The sequence below is a fragment of the Orcinus orca genome, chromosome 17 (assembly GCF_937001465.1).
Source record: "Orcinus orca chromosome 17, mOrcOrc1.1, whole genome shotgun sequence".
NCBI lineage: Eukaryota > Metazoa > Chordata > Mammalia > Artiodactyla > Delphinidae > Orcinus > Orcinus orca.
Window position 1 is genome coordinate 17,256,294 of NC_064575.1, and position 18,124 is coordinate 17,274,417.

Consider the following 18,124-nt stretch of genomic DNA (forward strand, 5'->3'; position numbering starts at 1 on the left):
ATCAAAAACTCAGGACTCCACAAAAAAATGTTAGAACTAATAAAGGAATTCAGGAAAGCTGAGGGATACAAAATTAACAAACAAAAGTCACTTGCATTTCTATACACTAACAACAAACTATCTGAAAAGGATATTAGGAAAACAATCCAATTTATAATAGCATCGAAAAGAGTAAACTACTTAGGAATAAGCTTAACTAAGGGAGTAAAAGATTTGTATGCTGAAAAACTATAAAACATTGATAAAAGAAATTAAAGAAGATGCATACAAATGGAAAGACATCCCATGCTCATGGATTGGAAAACTTAATATTGTCAAAATATCCACATTACCCAAAATGATCTACAGAGATTCAATGCAATCCTTATCAAAATGCCAATGTAAAAGAATTTAAAATTTTACTAAAAACAATTTAAAAATTCATATGGATTATAAATCAATGAATTTAGAACACTCCGTCACACCATACACAAAAATAAACTCAAAATGGCTTAAAGACTTAAATATAAGACATGACACCATAAAACTCCTAGAAGAGAACATTGGCAGAACATTCTCTGACATAAATTGTAGGAGTATTTTCTTAGATCAGTCTCCCAAGGCAATAGAAATAAAAGCAAAAGTAAACAAATGGGACCTAATCAAACTTATAAACTTTTGCACAGCAAGGGAAACCATAAACAAAACAAAAAGACAACCTACAGATTGGGAGAAAATATTTGCAAATGATGAAACCGACAAGGCTTAATTTCCAAAATACACAAACAGCTCATACAGCTCAACATCAAAAAAACAAACAATCTGATTAAAAACTGGGCAGAAGACCTAAATTAAAAACTGGGCAGAAGACATTTCTCCAAAGAAGACATACAGATGGCCAACAGGCACATGAAAAGATGCTCAATATCCCTAATTATTAGAGAAATGCAAATCACACCAGTCAGAATGGCCATTGTAAAACAAGTCTACAAATAATAAATGCTGGAGAGGGTATGGAGAAAAGGGAACCCTCCTACACACTGTTGGTGGGAATGTAAATTGGTGCAGCCACTATGGAAAACAGTATGGAGGCTCCTTAAAAAACTAAAAATAGAGGTACCATGTGATCCAGCAATCCCACTCCTGGGCATATATCCAGAGAAAACTCTAATTAGAGAAGATACAGGCACTGCAATGTTCATAGCAGCACTATATACAATAGCCAAGACATGGAAGCAACCTAAATGTCCATTGACAGATGAATGGATAAAGAAAATGTGGTAAATATATATACAAGGGAATATTACTCAACCATAAAAAAGAATGAAATAATGCCATTTGCAGCAACATGTATGGACCTACAGATTATCATACTAAGTGAAGTAAGTCAGACAAAGACAAATATTATACCATATCACATATGTGGAATCTAAAAAAAAGTACAGATGAACTTATTTACAAAACAGAAACAGACTCACAGACATAAAAAACAAACATATGGTTACCAAAGGGGAAGAGGGGGGAGGGATAAGTTGGGAGTATGGGATTAACAGATGCCCACTACCATATATAAAATAGATAAACAACAAGGATTTACTGTATAGCACAGGGAACTATGTTCAATATCTTGTAATAAACTATAATGGAAATGAATTGAAAAAAAAGAATACAGATATATACATTTACATGTATAACTGAGTCACTCTGCTGTACACCTGAAACTAATGCAGTATTGTAAATCAACTATACCTCAATTTAAATAAATAAATAAATAAAAATTAATATGGATCCCAAAGGACCCCAGATAACCAAAATAATCTTGAAAAAGATGAAAGTTGGAGGCATCAAACTTTTTGATTTCAAAATATGTCACAAAGCTAAAATAATTAAAACAATATAATACTGGCATAAAGACAGAAACATAGGTCAATGGAACAGAATAGACTCCAGAAATAAATCCATACATATACAGTAAACAGATTTTTGCCGAGAGTGCCAAGAATACACAATAGGGGAAGGATAGTCCCTTTAACAAATGGTGTTGGAAAAACTGGATATCCACATGCAAAAGAATGAAATTAACCCTTATCTTACACCATACACAAAAATCAACTCAAAATGAATTAAAGACATAAACCTAGGACCTGAAAGTGTAAAACTCCTAAAAGAAAACACAGGGATTAAAGAAGGTGTGGCCAAGATGGTGAAGTAAGAAGATCCTGAGCTCAACCCCTCCCACTGACACACCAAAATCACAACTATTTACAGAGCAACTATAGATGAGAAAGACCAGAAGATTAGCAGAAAAAGATCTACAACTAAAGATATAAAGAAGGAACCACAAGGCAGGTAGGAGGGGCAGAGATGTGGTACAGTTGAGACCACATAACACCAGGTAGGCAACCCACAAATAGGAGGATAATTACAGTTTGCAGAGGTTCTCCCCAGGGAATGAGGAATCTGAGCCCCACATTGGGATCCCCAGTGTGGAGGACCTACACCAGGAAGATGAGCTCCCAGAATGTTTGGCTTTGAAGGCCAGTAGGGCTTAAGTTCAGGAGAACCAGAGGGCTGTGGGAAATAGAGACACCACTCTTAAAAATCCACACAAAATCTCACACATCCAGGACCCAGGGCAGAAGCAGTAATCTGAAAGGAGCCTGGGTCAGACACACCTGCTTATCTTGGAGAACCTTCTAGAGAGGCAGGAGTCCCCTGGAGCTCACCCTGGGGACATAATTGATGGGAGCCATTCAGGGACTCTCGTTCTACCACAAGGACAGTGGTGCTGGCAAGTGCCCTTTTGGAGTCCTTCCTCTAGTTCATTAGCACTGGGAACCAGCCCTGCCCATCAGCCTTTTGACATCACTACTGGGACGCCTCAGGCCAAGCAACTGGCCAGGCAGGGAGGCAACCTCACCCATCAGCAGGCTGGCTGCCTTAAGAACCCCTGAGCCCACAGCTGCCCCAGGACCTGGCTGCACACACCAGTGTACCAGCATTAGCCCTGGGACCAGCCTCACCCACCAGTGGGCAGGCAACAGCCCCAGGACCCCAGGGCCCTGGTCCAACCCACCAGCAGGCCAACACACCAACCCTGGGACATGCAAGGCCCTACAGCCAGAGACCCCAGGACCCAGCTCTGCCCACCAGTGGGCCAGAACTAGGCCTAGGACCCAGACTCACCCACCAGTGGGTGGGCACCAGCCCCAGGATCCTGTGGGCCCCAGCCTGGCCCACCAATAATTCTAAAATGTATATGGAAGCACAAAAGGTCCAAAATAGCCAAAACAATCTTGAGAAAGAAGAACAAAGCTGGAGGTATCATGCTCTCTGACTTCAGATTATACTACAAAGCTACAGTAATCAAAGCAGTATGGTACTGGCACAAAAACAGACATATAGCTCAATGGACCAGAACATAGAGGCCAGAAATGAGCCCACACTTATATGGGCAATATGCTATAAACATGTAGGTGAAAAGCCCAGAAGGCTGCTTTTTTTTTTTTTTTTTTTTGCGGTGCGTGGGCCTCTCATTGCTGTGCCCTCTCCCATTGCAGAGCACAGGCTCCGGACACACAGGCTCTGCGGCCATGGCTCACAGGGCCAGCCGCTCCACGGCACGTGGGATCTTCCTGGACTGGGGCACGAACCCATGTCCCCTGCATCGGCAGGCGGATTCTCAACCACTGCGTCACCAGGGAAGCCCCAGAAGGCTGCTTTTTAAAAAGACGATTCTTACCTCTTCACATATCTCTATTTGCCTGGAGAACAGAAGGGGGAGCAGAAGAGCTAAAACCTTTCAGCCAGCTCTTGCCTCAGTTAGTATCACTATAGAGTGGACAAGCAGCCTTCTGGGCTTTTCGGCTACATGTTAATAGCATCCTGTCATTCTCTTCACAGCACTTATCATAGTTTATAATAATGTATTTATATGTCATTATTGTCTGTCTCTGACACAGGTATGTGAATAAAACTCCAAACTCTTTTTTGCCAGCTCTTTCGTTTTGCAAACAGAATCCCCTAGGATCTGTTCCCGACCTACCTTTGCAATCTTGTCACTAGACAGTTTCCCCTCTCCCATACTCTAATTCAGGGGTCAGCAAACTGTCCCCAGGTCAAATCCAGCCTGCTACCTGTTTTAGTAAGTACCTTCGCATTGGAACACAGAAACAAATGTCCATTTGTACATATTTCCTATAGCTTCCTTTGGCCTACAAGAGCAGAGTTAAGTAGTTGCAAATGAGACTCAATGGCTCACAAAGTCTAAAATACTTACTGTATATATTTTACTAAAGTTTGCCAGCCCCGGCTCTAATTCATTCAACAAGCATCTACTGAGTACTTACTAGGTGTTATGCTAGATGAAATTTCTGAAATTTAAAATATATATGTTACAGGAATTCTACTTTCTTTTTCAATGGATCATACCCTGAGGTGCATGCACCCTAGTGTAGAGGCCACAGCTATAAACAGTGGGAGCTGGTGAAGGACTAGACCTAAGATTTTAAAATACTGCTTTAACTTTGGCACTATTAGAAGACAGATGGGAATGAGAAGGCCAATTAGGAAACTATTACAATTGTTTAGGTGAATGGTAGTGAGGGCCCAAACCAAGGAAAAAGCAGACTGAGACACAAGCTGGATAGAGTTTAATGTGGTAGCATCTAGAGGACCTGGGAACTGCATATGACTGGCACCATTCACGATGTTAAGAGTTAGGGATGAGGAACCAGCTTGAATGAGAAGCGAAATTCAGCTGTGGATAAAATGAGCTCAAGGTACATGTGGTCCAGAGGTGGGAGTGGGTTTAGCCAAGAGATACAGATTTAGTAGTCATCAGCATAGTTAAAGTTCTGAGAACAGATAAGGCTGTCCAGGGCTAGTGGAGGGTATAAGTGAAAAGTTAAGAATAAGAGCAAGTCCAAGGGCACCAATATTTGAGGGACAGGCAAAGAATAGGTTGACCACAAAGGAGACGGAAAAGGAAAGGTTAAAGAGACAGAAGAACCAAGATGGGGTGCCGATAAAAATCAAAGGCAAAGAGAGTTTTAAGAAAAAGGAAGCAGTGAACAATTTCATTAGAGAACGATAATGTCTAAAGAGCTATATTTAAACACGAGAGACTCTTGATCATGGGTATAGTATTTTGAGGATGAAGACAATTAAAAGAGAGACACTGAAAACACAGAAGTTGAAAATAATTGATTAAGCATTTTCCTGGGGGAGATGAAAGAGTAAGGATCAAGAACATCTGCTTTTTAAAATCCAAGATTAAAAAATAAAATGTCAGGCTTCCCTGGTGGCGCAGTGGTTGAGAGTCCGCCTGCCGATGCAGGGGACACGGGTTCGTGCCCCGGTCCGGGAGGATCCCACATGCCGCGGAGCTGCTGGGTCCAGGAGCCATGGCCGCTGGGCCTGCGCGTCCGGAGCCTGTGCTCTGCAGCGGGAGAGACCACGGTGGTGAGAGGCCCGCGTACCGCAAAAAAAAAATAAAAAAGAGGGAGGGGATATGGAGACATATGTATGCATATGGCTGATTCGCTTTGTTGTGCAACAGAAACTAACACAGTATGGTGAAGTAATTATACTCCGATAAAGATCTATTAAAAAAATAAAATGTCATCATTAAACAATAGCAGACAGAATAAGGAAACAGAACCAAGAAAACAATAAATATATATTACTTTGTTAGGCTACAATAACAAAGTACCACAGGGTGGCTTAAAAAACCAGAAATTTATTGTCTTATGTTTCTGGAGGCTAGAAGTTCAAAATCAAGGCATCGACAGGGTTGGTTCCTTCTAAGGGCTGTGAGTGAAGGATCTGTTCCAGGCCTCTCTCCTTCGTTTGCAGATGACTCCCTTCCCCCTGTGTCTTCACACTGTCTTCCCTCTGTACATATTTCTGTGTCCAAATTTCCCCTATTTATAAGGACACTGGTCATACTATATTAGGGCCCACTCTAATGACTTCATATTAATTTGATTACCTCTGTAAAGACCCTATCTCCAAATAAGGTTACATTCCAAGGTTGGGGTTAGGGCTTCAACATATGAATTTCGGGGGCAGGGGCAGAGGGGTACAATTTAACACATAACACATCACAGCCAATATAAAATATGTGTTGGAGACAATTAAGAAAAAAAAACACTACTTAAACAAGCAGACATAGGGAATTCCCTGGCGGTCCAGTGGTTAGGATGCAGCACTTTCACTGCCAGGGCCCAAGTTCAATCCCTGGTTGGGGAACTAAGATCCTGCAAGCCACGTGGCACAGCCAAAAAAAAAAAAAAAACAAGAAACAAGCAGACATAAGAATGTATTCACTCCTACCAAACCAATTTCTAAAGAAAAAAAGAAAGGATAATATAGCTATAATTGGGACCTTCACAATTCTACAGTACAGTAATGACTACTGATATTCATAGCAATGTGAAGGAAAGATTCTTAGAGGTCTTTATCAGTGAGAAGGCTAAGTTCAGTAATATTTTAGTGTTACATGCATTTACTATACATGAATCCTTTAAAAATTGGAAATCCATGGTAGCTCCTGTATCATCATATTTTTTCTTAACAGCTTCATTGAGATATAAATCACATACCATACAATTCACCCATTTAAAGTGTACAATTCAATGGTTTTTAGTATATTCACAGATGTGTACAACCATCACAATTTTATTGTTTTGTTTTTTTTAACATCTTTATTGGAGTATAATTGCTTTACAATGGTGTGTTAGTTTCTGCTGTATAACAAAGTGAGTCAGCTATACATATACATATATCCCCATATCCCCTCCCTCTTGCATCTCCCTCCCACCCTCCCTATCCCACCCCTCTATAGCTCCTGTATTATTTAGCTTCAAATGACAGAAAAATCCAAAACAAGTGGCTTAAACAAGAAGATTTTCCCTTAAATAAAAGCCTAGACAGACCCCCCTCTCCCACAACAGGGATGGTGCCAAGGTATCAGGGACCCAGGCTCCTTTTATCTTATGGTTCCACCACCCTGAACATACAGTATCTACCTTCAGAGTTCAAGATGGCTGTTTGAATAAATGAACATTCATATCAGTGCTGATGGGAACAAGTATTATCGTGTGGAAGAAAAAGATACAGATCTAACATCAATATGATAAGTTAAAAACCCCAAAGTCCTAAATATGAATTGGAAGTATCAGTATAAGACTTCTATCTTAAAAGAAAAAACAAAAGTGTTTCTTAGCTCTGTCCACTGAACCTAGTAACTAGATTGTGGGCCCATTCCTGACTTAAAAAAAAAATCCAAAACTAAAAACAGCTAGGGCCCCTTGAAGAAATACTTAATTCCAGGTCTGTGGCAGGAAATGTACAAGATGAACCTAGTACATCTTTTCACTCCAGAAATCTAGGAATCTAAGATGACTACGATCATGGTAGTCACCAACTTGAAGAGAATCCAACTAACCAAAGCTAAGAGTATAAATATTAATAAGATATTAACTGTAATGAATTGAAATATATTAAACATGTATATGTTATATGAAATATACTTGGAAGGTATACAAATATATTAAATGTTTATAATGATACTTTAAGAAAACAACACCTCACTCATCATCTTCGGAGGGCACTAAAGAATCAACTTGATTTGAAACCCGGGTCATGTAATAGAGGAATCAAGCATTTATCCACATGAATGATGATAGGGAAGTTTCTCTTCACAGAGTACCCCAGCTACTAAATGAAGAAATGATAGTATTACAGTGTTATAGTCTTGCAAACCTTAATTAATTAACGGATCTTGGCAATTGTGATGGTTAATTTTATGTGCCAACTTGGTTAGGCTCTAGAACCCAGCTATTGAATTAAACACTAATCTAGGTGTTGCTGTGAAGGTATTTTGTAGATGTGGGGAACACCTACAGCCAGTTGATTTTAAGTAAAGGAGATTACCCTCAAAAACCTAGGCGGACCTTGTCTAACCAGTTGAAAGTCTTTAAAACAAAACTGAGTTTTCCCTGAGGAAGGAAATTCTACCTCAAAACTGCAATATTAATTCCTGCCTGAGAGTTTCCAGCCAGTCTGCCCCCATAATCCCATAAGCCAGTTCCTTGAAATCCCTCTCTCTCTCTGTGTATATATATATATATATATATATATATATATATACATATATATATACACACACACACACACACACACACACACACGTATATATGTGTGTGTGTGTGTGTGTGTGTGTATGTGTGTGTATATATTTCCGGACAGATACAGCAATGTTTATCAAAGGCAGTTCTTGCCAAAACAAACAAACATGACGCTGACCAAGATTTTAGATCTATCAATTTAGAAAAAAATATAGAGCACAAAGGAACATATTAAATGGCATCACAGGGATGCAATCAGCAATAACAGATTGTGGAGTTTCGACTTGTGACAAATAATCTTGTTCCTTCAACCAATAAATTGTTATAAATAAATAGAGAGATGGATGGGAGGGATAATATATAGATTAACAGAGACGAGACATAGCAAACAGTTGCAATGTATGGACTTCATTTGGATAAACTGTTAAAAAAAAAAAAAAGAAGATCCGTTATGAGACCATCATGGAAATCTGAGCACTGACTGGATCTTTGGTAACGTTAAGGGATCACAATTAATGTTTTAAGGTGTAACAGTGGGTTTTGTTTTGAAAATAGTGGTTTGTGTTTTTAAAAGAATTCTTATCTTTAAAGAGACGTACTGAAATATTTATGGATAAAATGATAAAATGTTTGCGATTTGCTTCAATACAACGGGTGTGAGAGGGTGACGGTGGTGGTGAGAGTAGAGGTGAAAGAAGGTCAGCTGTGAGCTGCTAACTGTCACAGCTCAGGGGCTGGGACGCTGGATTTTATTATCCACCACCTTCTACCTTTGGATACGCTGGGCACTCTCCACGGTTAAAAACTACCAAACTGAGCTCCAGCTTACAGAGAGAAGGAAGGGAAGAGAGAGAGGTACTCTCCGTCTCTTTAAAGTCACTTCTTGGAAGTCATACAATTCTGCTTACATCCCATTGGTCAGAACGTAGTCACGTGGCCACAGCGAGCTGTAAAAGGAAGTGATAAAATATCTTCCATTCTGGGCATCACGTACCCAGCTGAAAAATCAGGGGTCCTTTTACTAGAAAGACGAGGGAACAGACGCTGTGAGAAAACTTTAGCAGTCCTGCCACACTGGCTAAGGCAAAATATCTATTTAAACATGTGAACATGTCTTTCCCTCCCTCCATGTCTGATAACATAATACAGGACCTATTTAATAATGGTCCAGCAGAATTTGAGCAAAAGGTATCAGAGTATGACAGATTTTGGGTCGTTATGTCACAACTCTTTAAAAACAGACAATAAGGGCTTCCCTGGTGGCACAGTGGTTGAGAGTCCGCCTGCCGATGCAGGGGACACGAGTTCGTGCCCCGGTCCGGGAGGATCCCACATGCCGCGGAGTCGCTGGGCCCGTGAGCCATGGCCGCTGAGCCTGCACGTCCGGAGCCTGTGCTCCGCAACGGGAGAGGCCACAACAGTGAGAGGCCCGCGTACCGCAAAAAACAAAAACAAAAACAAAACAGGCAATAAGTCGTTGCTCTCCTAAAATATAAAATCAAGATGAAAACTTATCAGTTAACTATAGGTCAAATACTACTACAATAACCCACATTGTAACGATAGTTTCTGTTATAATAGAGAATTTTTCCAAGCCCAATAGAAAAATTTGAATAATCAGTACAGTAGAATCTATATTGATGGTAAATAGTGGCAAAGCCACAACATCCCCCTCCATTAATGTGGGCCACAGACTCTTCCAGGGACCCTGTCACATGATAAATTCATCCATTCATCAGACCTTTCCGAGCACTTAATATATGTAAGTAGATTTAAAGAATGATCTACTAAGCGTTCCTCTGGACTCTGCCCGCATGTACTACTGCCTCTTTCAATGATGCAACATCAACAACCCAGCTCATTAAGGACATGATACAACCACTTAATACAGCACCTGGAACGGAGTAGGCATCAAAAAGCTTTAGCTTTCACTGGACTATTCTTTTAAGATCAGCATTACTCAGCATTTTAAACATACTGCTTTTTTAAAAAATTAAGAATGTATTATATTTTATTGATTGATTGATCGGCCACACCACCCAACATGCAGGATCTTAGTTCCCCAATCAGGGATCGAACCCGTGCCCTGTGCTTTGGAAGCTCAGAGTCTTAACCACTGGACTGCCAGGGAAGTCCGTTAAGCATATTGCTTTTAAAAGCAGAATCCTTAGCCAAAATGTGTTTTGTTTTGTTTTGCTTTGCAGTACGCGGGCCTCTCACTGTTGTGGCCTCTCCCGTTGCGGAGCACAGGCTCCACACGCGCCGGCTCAGCAGCCATGGCTCACGGACCCAGCCGCTCCGCGGAATGCGGGATCCTCCCGGACCGGACTGGGGCACGAACCCGTGTCCCCTGCATCGGCAGGCGGACTCTCAACCACTGCGCCACCAGGGAAGCCCCCAAAATGTTTTAAATGTAATAAAAGGTGGCTTCAACAGAAATCTGGTTAGATCTATCTTTAGTTTTGAAAGTACTAAGAAGGTAAGAGGTACCTGTTAACAGAGACTGAACACACTGAAGTAACACTAGCATGTTAATGAAAAGTTGCTGAGGTTAATATAGGAACTTTCATTAAGAACCTATAGTATCAAGAAAATCTTTAATTTCTTAGTGATGGAGAATAAAATTGTTCAGTGAAATGAAAAACAACTATTTAAAACCTCTGTTTTTAAAAACAGCCTGGGCTGGGAATTCCCTGGCAGTCCAGTGGTTAGGACTCTGGGCTCTCACTGCCTGAGGCCCCGGGGAAGATCGCACAAGGCTCGGAGTGCAGCCTAAGTAAATAAACAAACAGAGAGAGAAAAAAATAAAAACAGCCTCCGTCATTGCAGTAAAAATTCATTCTTATGGAAGAATTCCTGGAATTAGAATTGTCCATACTCCCACATCCACAAGCCAAAATCTAAAGATGAGGAAGGAGATAAGTGAAAGTCATTGGAAATTTAGTAAGGTAAGCATAGGTTTTCAGTCAGGTCTATACATCTGTATAAAAAGAATATCTTACTGCTGTCTGAATTCCAATTTTACTTGAAAATTAAGGACCGGTTCAACAGAAATCACTGACTTACAGACCAGTAAGAGACCTAATCTTCTAATTTTTGAATTAAACAACTGAGGTTTGGGAGGGTTAAATGCTTTACCTCTAATGTGTATATAACAAGGAACAAAAAAAATAACTATTAATTTTATCAAATTCTTGCTCTTTATTTTTTTAGGAGGGAGGACAGATGGACAAAGGAAAGCAATTTAAAAAGTATTAAGATTAAGCTCTAGCAAAATTAAAAATAAGAAGCATGCAAAATACTAGGGAAAGTAACTGCTAAAACTGTATGCAAAGTTCTTATCTGGACACAAGTATTTCCCATTTCCCAAAATTCATAAGCAGTTAATTAGCCCATTTGTGTTTAAATATTCAACTCACCGGAAGAGTTACTTAAGCATTCTCTAAGTTAAGAACACACTAGCCTGTGATTTAAGAAATGAAGAAATAGGGACTGCCCTGGGGGTGCAGTGGTTAAGAATCCACCTGCCAATGCAGGGGACATGGGTTCGATCCCTGGTCTGGGAAGATCCCACATGCCGCGGAGCAACTAAGCCCATGCACCACAACTACTGAGCCTGTGCTCTAGAGCCCGCGAGCCACAACTACTGAAGCCCGCGCGCCTAGAGCCCGTGCTCCGCAACAAGAGAAACCACTGCAATGAGAAGCCCGCGCACCACAACGAAGAGTAGCCCCTGCTCACCACAACTAGAGAAAGCCTGCGCGCAGCAACGAAGACCCAAAGCAGCCAAATTAAAAAAAAAAAAAAAGAAATGAAGAAATAAAGAATCAATAGCTTCTACAATATATCCACACCCACCTATACACCCTAAAGCCCTCTGCTCCTTCCCCATGCCTGTCACCCAATCCTGGATGGAAAAAACCCACTTATTTTCTTGTTAACCTTTCTGTGCCTCAGTCTCCCTACCTAGGGAATAATAATCTCTGCCTTACAGAGTTATTGTGGAGTTTAAAGGGAATTTAAGAAAAGCACCTAGCTAAATGCCCAGTACACTGCTCTAATCTCAAAGAAGAATCTTCAGTTCAGACCACAGTAAGGTATTTTTATACACAGAAACAAACGACAGCTGCTATTATTATCATAGTCATCATGACTGTTATTGTTATAGGACAAGAGTCAACTAATACCTGGGGTCCAGGAGGTACTGGTTGACTCAGTGCTGCTTCTTTCCCTGTCAGGGTAAATATGCAGCCCTAGATCTCTCCTGTTCTTACTCATACTGTCCCATTCTTGCCTTACAGTTTCCATTCCTTCCTCTCCTTGAATAATATTAAATTTTTTTCCAAGATGTCTATTATTTTTAGTTTTCCCATTTGCTGCATTCACCAAGTCTCCTTCCTTGTGGTTCCATTTCCTTATATGATTTGTAATCTTTGACTGCGAGCTCATCTTTAGAGAGATTGCTATCTACAGGAGTCCAGTGTTCCCTGAGCTGTCGAAACTGTGCTATACATCTCTCTGTATACTTCCCATTGGTCTCTGCCTGGCCCTGGGTTTCAGAGGTGCCAGGCCAGTTAATATGCCAATTTCTTAGACTGTGGTCCCTGAGTCATATAGTAAAGTGAATTCAGACCTCAGACTTGAGCTGGTGCGGGGTATGATGCTCTAATGTCTAGCAGCTGACTCTTTCCTACCATAGTTCAAGTGGATGGCAAGCTTCCTTACAGTCTCCCTAGGCCAATGAGGGGTATTTTTCTAGTTATCATCACTTTGTCAAGGTACTTGTGTCAGGTTGTATTTTCCAAAGAAGGATGCACCAATACATATCATCTCTGCAAGTTCTTCCTTCAATGTCACATTGACACTCTTCCAATCAAGAGGTGAGGTCTGTGTTCCTTTCTCTGAAACTAACTTCCTTAGTCAATAAAATGCAGTAGAATTGACACTGTGATGTTCAAGGCTAGGTCATAAAAGATGATACGATTTCCACTAGCTAGCTCTCTCAGGACACTCACCTTTGAAACCCGGCCACCATTTTGTGAGGAAGCTAAGTGATAGGAAGGGGCCACCGTAGAAAGGGTCCATCTGACATCCACAGCTGAGGTCTCAGTCCACAGCCAGGATCAGCCACCAGACACAGGAGTGAGTGAGCAGGTGACTCCAGCCCCGAGCCTTCAAATCTTCCATCTGAGGCCCCAGACATGGTGAAACAGAGCCAAGCTGTCCCTGCCGTTCACTGTCCAAATTCCTGCACTGTCCCACAGAATCCATGAGGACAATAAAGGGTTGTTTTGCACCACTAAGTTTTGGAGAAGTTTGTGATGCATCCATGGCAACTGGAACAGTACTCCTTTGTGACTCCCAGCTCTCAGCAGATGCTCAACGCTGCCTTCCTGTGTGAGCATTCCCTCATTTCTGCCACCTGGGGGTTTCCTCCTCTTGGTTCCTAGCTCAGCCACATGGCCATAAATTATCTTAATATACTTTACCCCGCATTTGAAATATATGGAAGCAGTATGGAATTTCTTCATGTCGCCTTCCTCTGCCACACTGACCAGAAGTTCCCAGAATAGCTCTTCAAACGATGACATAAAGAACTGAAGAAGTTAATTTCTCTTGTATGTAAAGATACTTAAAAATCAATAGGAAAGTGGACCCCAAGATAATGTGTTTATTAAAGAACAGATAACTCATTACAGAAAAAAAGGTCAATAAAAGTTTGCCCTCACTAATACTCAAAAAAAAAGCAAAATAATACAATGAGCTACAACTTTTGCCCTGAAAATAGCAAAACTTTTTTTCTCTACTACTGGACAGTGTAAGATGGTGTTCAAGGAAACAGCTACTCTCATAAGGTTTCAGTGGAAGTATTAGTATATTTCCAGAGAGCAACCTAGCAATACATATGTCCTTATAATTTTATATACTTTTGACTCAGCAATTTCACTTCCAGGAGTTTATCCTAAAGGAACAATCAATGATACATCCAAATATTTACCTTCAAGGATGTCAAATCCTACATTTTCTATAATAGAAAAGCAAAAAAGCTGAAAATAGCCCAACATCAAAGAGCAGATGGTAAGATTATCTTTATTTTTAGCTTTGATTAAACCAAAATAATCATCAAGTGAACATAAAGAAAGGCAAGTTGTAGATTCATTGAGAAAGCTAGTTATTTATATATTTGCAATGCCAGTCATTGTGCTAGGAGGTGAAATACAAAAATGATTAGGATGCAAAAGCGTACAGTCTACTGGGGGAACAAAGTAACCAAACAATTACACTTCACTATGATACATATTGATGATAAATCTGTGTTTAGATTTTGTGGGACAACAGGGCCTTTGCTGACCTAACCAGACTGGGGAAGAAGGAGAGTTTTGCTGTTGTTTATGGGCAAGGGTTGTTCAAGCCAAGTCCCACGGGTTTTGATAAATAGAAATGGACTGTGGCAGAGAAGACTGGATGCCCAAAATTCTGGTGCCTCCGGAGAATACAGTTGTTCCTAGAAAGTGGTTACCTCCTTGTGGTTGGAATGGGAGTGAATGCAACGTGTGACACTTTGTGCAAGAAACTTCAGAAGCAGGTCTGCTTTTTTTTTTTTTTTTCTTTTTTTGAGGTCACGCAGCTTGTGGGATTTTAGTTCCCCGACCAGGGACTGAACCCAGGCCCTACGACAGTGAGAGTCAGGATGCTAACAACTGGACCGCCAGGAAATTCCCCCAGGCCTGCTTTCTCCATACTTCCTCCTTCCCATCCTGCTGGCCGCAGTTAGCCGATAGTGAAGCTAATGAATGGCAGAGCCTGGGTCCTACTATCAATGGGAAGAAAGCTGCCTGCTGACCAGGAACACCTGCCTTGGAACTGTTATGTGAGCAAGAACTAAAGTTCTGTATCCTAAATCACTAAAATGTTGGGGACTGTTTGTCGTTATAGCTATCAATACCCTAATACATGCAATTTTTTATTCCCAAGGGTGAATATATTAGCTCACTTACTCAAATATATTCACTAAGCATATACTATCTGCAAGTCTATGTGCCATGTGCATGACAAATACAAAGGCGAACTAGAGATTCTGCCTTCACAGATTTTCCAGTCCAAAAGGAAGAACTGTAGCCACTCATACAACTATAGTATAAGGCAAAGTGTCACATTACAGCCTTAGGGGAGCTAGATGGCCAGATATACAGTATCTCACATCTGAGGAATTCAGAGGAGGGAGATATAATTTTCACAAGGGGGTTCAAAAAAGACTCGGAAGAAACTAGAAAATGACATTTAGATAGAAATGTGGGTAGAGACCCTGCTGGAAAAGGTAAAGATGTGAAAGTTGCCCTGGAGAGTGGAGGAGGGGTTCAGCACTGAGGCAGGACCACAGACACATTTGAACGCCGGCCAAAGTGGCTTGTACTTTCTTTTTTAGCAATGAGAAGGCATGAGGGTTTTCGAACAGAGGTGTGGCATATTCACAGTCATGCTTTAGGAAGATTAAGATGGCAGAGACTGGAGCCAGGTTAAGAGACTACATATAATAGTTCAGAGTGCTTAAATTAGAGTAGTAGAGAGAATTTGACAACACTGACAATTGATTGAATATTGGAGGTTCAGGAAAGGAAAAAAAGAGTCAAAGAGGACTGAGGCTGTGAACTAGGGTGACCAAAAGAATTATGGAACCATGAATTAAATTCAGAGAAAGTGTGAGTCTGGGGGCGGAGGGCAACAAGCAGCTCAGTTTTGGATAAAATTAGTCTAGGACATTCAGGTGGAGATATATAACCTGGATCTAAGCTATAGGAATATTGAAGACGATAGGTTTGGTTGGGAGATGAAGCTTTTAAGAGTTATCGATTTACTGGTGAGAATTAAGGCCAGAGATTGGATAAAGTTGGCAAAGGAGATTTTCCAGGGAGAAGAAAACCAGATTCCCTTAAAATATATGCAAGCCAGGAAGATAAAGAAAAGGCAGAAAAGTGACTGGAAAGGCAAATGATCCAGAGGAACCAGAATCGTAGGAAGAACCGGACCATGTCCAATTCTACAGGAGTTAGTAGAGAAAGGAACCACATATTAATAATACTGTAACACCAAACGCATGATCTCATTTAATCCTCAAACAACCCAATGAAACACAATGCCCAGTCAATTACTGACCAGGAATTCAGATCCGACAAAGAACATAAGCATTGCAATTAAATGAACCAGGATTCTAATCTTGGCTCTGCACTTCAATAGCTGCATAACCATGGGGTCATGAAGAAAATAATAGTGCCTCTGACTCTCATAGGGTTAGTGAGGATTAAATTTTAAAATGCATGCAGGATTTTGCGGCTTTGAAAATTACCACAAAAATTAAAAATGCTACTTTTGAAGTTAAAAAAATAAAATAAATAAAATGCATGCAGGGGCTTCCCTGGTGGTGCAGTGGTTAAGAATCCGCCTGCCAATGCAGGGGACACAGGTTCAAGCCCTGGTCCAGGAAGATCCCACATGCCGCAGAGCAACTAAGCCCGTGCACCACAACTACTGAGCCTGCGCTCTAGAGCCCGCGAGCCGCAACTACCGAGCCCGCGAGCCACAACTACTGAAGCCCACGCGCCTAGAGCCTGTGCTCCACAACAAGAGAGGCCACCATTATGAGAAGCCCGCGCACCGCAATGAAGAGTAGCCCCCGCTCGCCGCAACTAGAGAAAGCCTGTACGCAGCAACAAAGACACAACACAGCCAAAAATAAATAAATTAAATAAATTTATAAAAGAAAAATAAAAGTAAAATGCATGCAAAATGTTCAGCACAGTGCTGGGCATGTAATAAACACTCAATTAGTGGGAGATATTGATTTGTTTTCTAGATGATAATAAATACAGGTTTTTTTCACCACAGCCTGTTGATGGACATGTTAATCAGTAAAGACTTTTTGGAAGGCAAGATCCCACCAAAAGTTTTTAACGTACATACATCTGACCCAGCAATTCTGCTTCAAGGAATTCACTTTATAGAACTGTTCCCATGTGTAAGAATGCTCACTGTTGCATTGTTTGTAATAAGGAAAAATTGGAACCGATCTTCAGGAGAAATGGTTACATAAATTATGATACATCTATACCATATAATCATACATCTATGTGACACATCTATGAAATATTCAACGAAGACCTAAGTAAACTGCTGTGAAAGGTATTCTCCACATCTTAAGTAAAAAAAGCAATTTCTCAAAAGAAACCATATATTCCACTGATGACCAAAAACAAATGAAAAGAGAATAAATACTAAATTAACTGTAAGAAGTGTTTGAAAGTAAAGAAAGGACTAGAAACTAAAGAGGGCTTTCACCTCTTAAGTCTATATACTCCTGCACCCGAGCCGCCCGGAGCCTCCCCGTCAGGTCTTCAGCCCCGGCCTCCCCGCCAGCTCCCCTCCAAGAGCATCACAAGGATCCTTGGGGCGACCCGTGTGCGTTACTAGAATAAATGCCCTTCTTGGGAGGGGGCCCAGCCAGCTGACTTCAGGGACCCACCTCCCTTTCAAGCCTGACCCGGCCACCCTCCGTCCCCTCCACCCCCGGCACGCCCCTGGCCGGGGTTCCCCGGGACCGGTCGCAGTCACTGTCCCGGCAGCTCCGCCGTGGAGGGGAGGGGCTTCTTCTCCGGCTTGGCCCGCGGCGGCGGCGCCCAGGTCTGGGGCGGGGGCACCGGGCAGCGCGGGAGCCATTGGCGGCCCGGAGCTGAGCCGAACCACCGACCCAGACCTGCAGAACCGCTGGGCTGACTGCGGCGGCGGGGCGGGGCGGGCGGCCGCGCGCTCGCTCGGGCGCCGCTCTCGGGACGATCATGCTGGGCGGGCTGCAGCCCGACGACGCTCGGGAGCGCGGCGCACCCCCGCCCCGCCCCGCCCGGCGAGAGGCTGCTGCGGCCGCCACCCCGCCAGCCCGATGCGCGCCCGTTGCTACGCGCCCGAAGCTTCCAGGATGCCTTCCGGGCGGTCACCCGGCGCCGTCCCGCAGGACTCCGGGC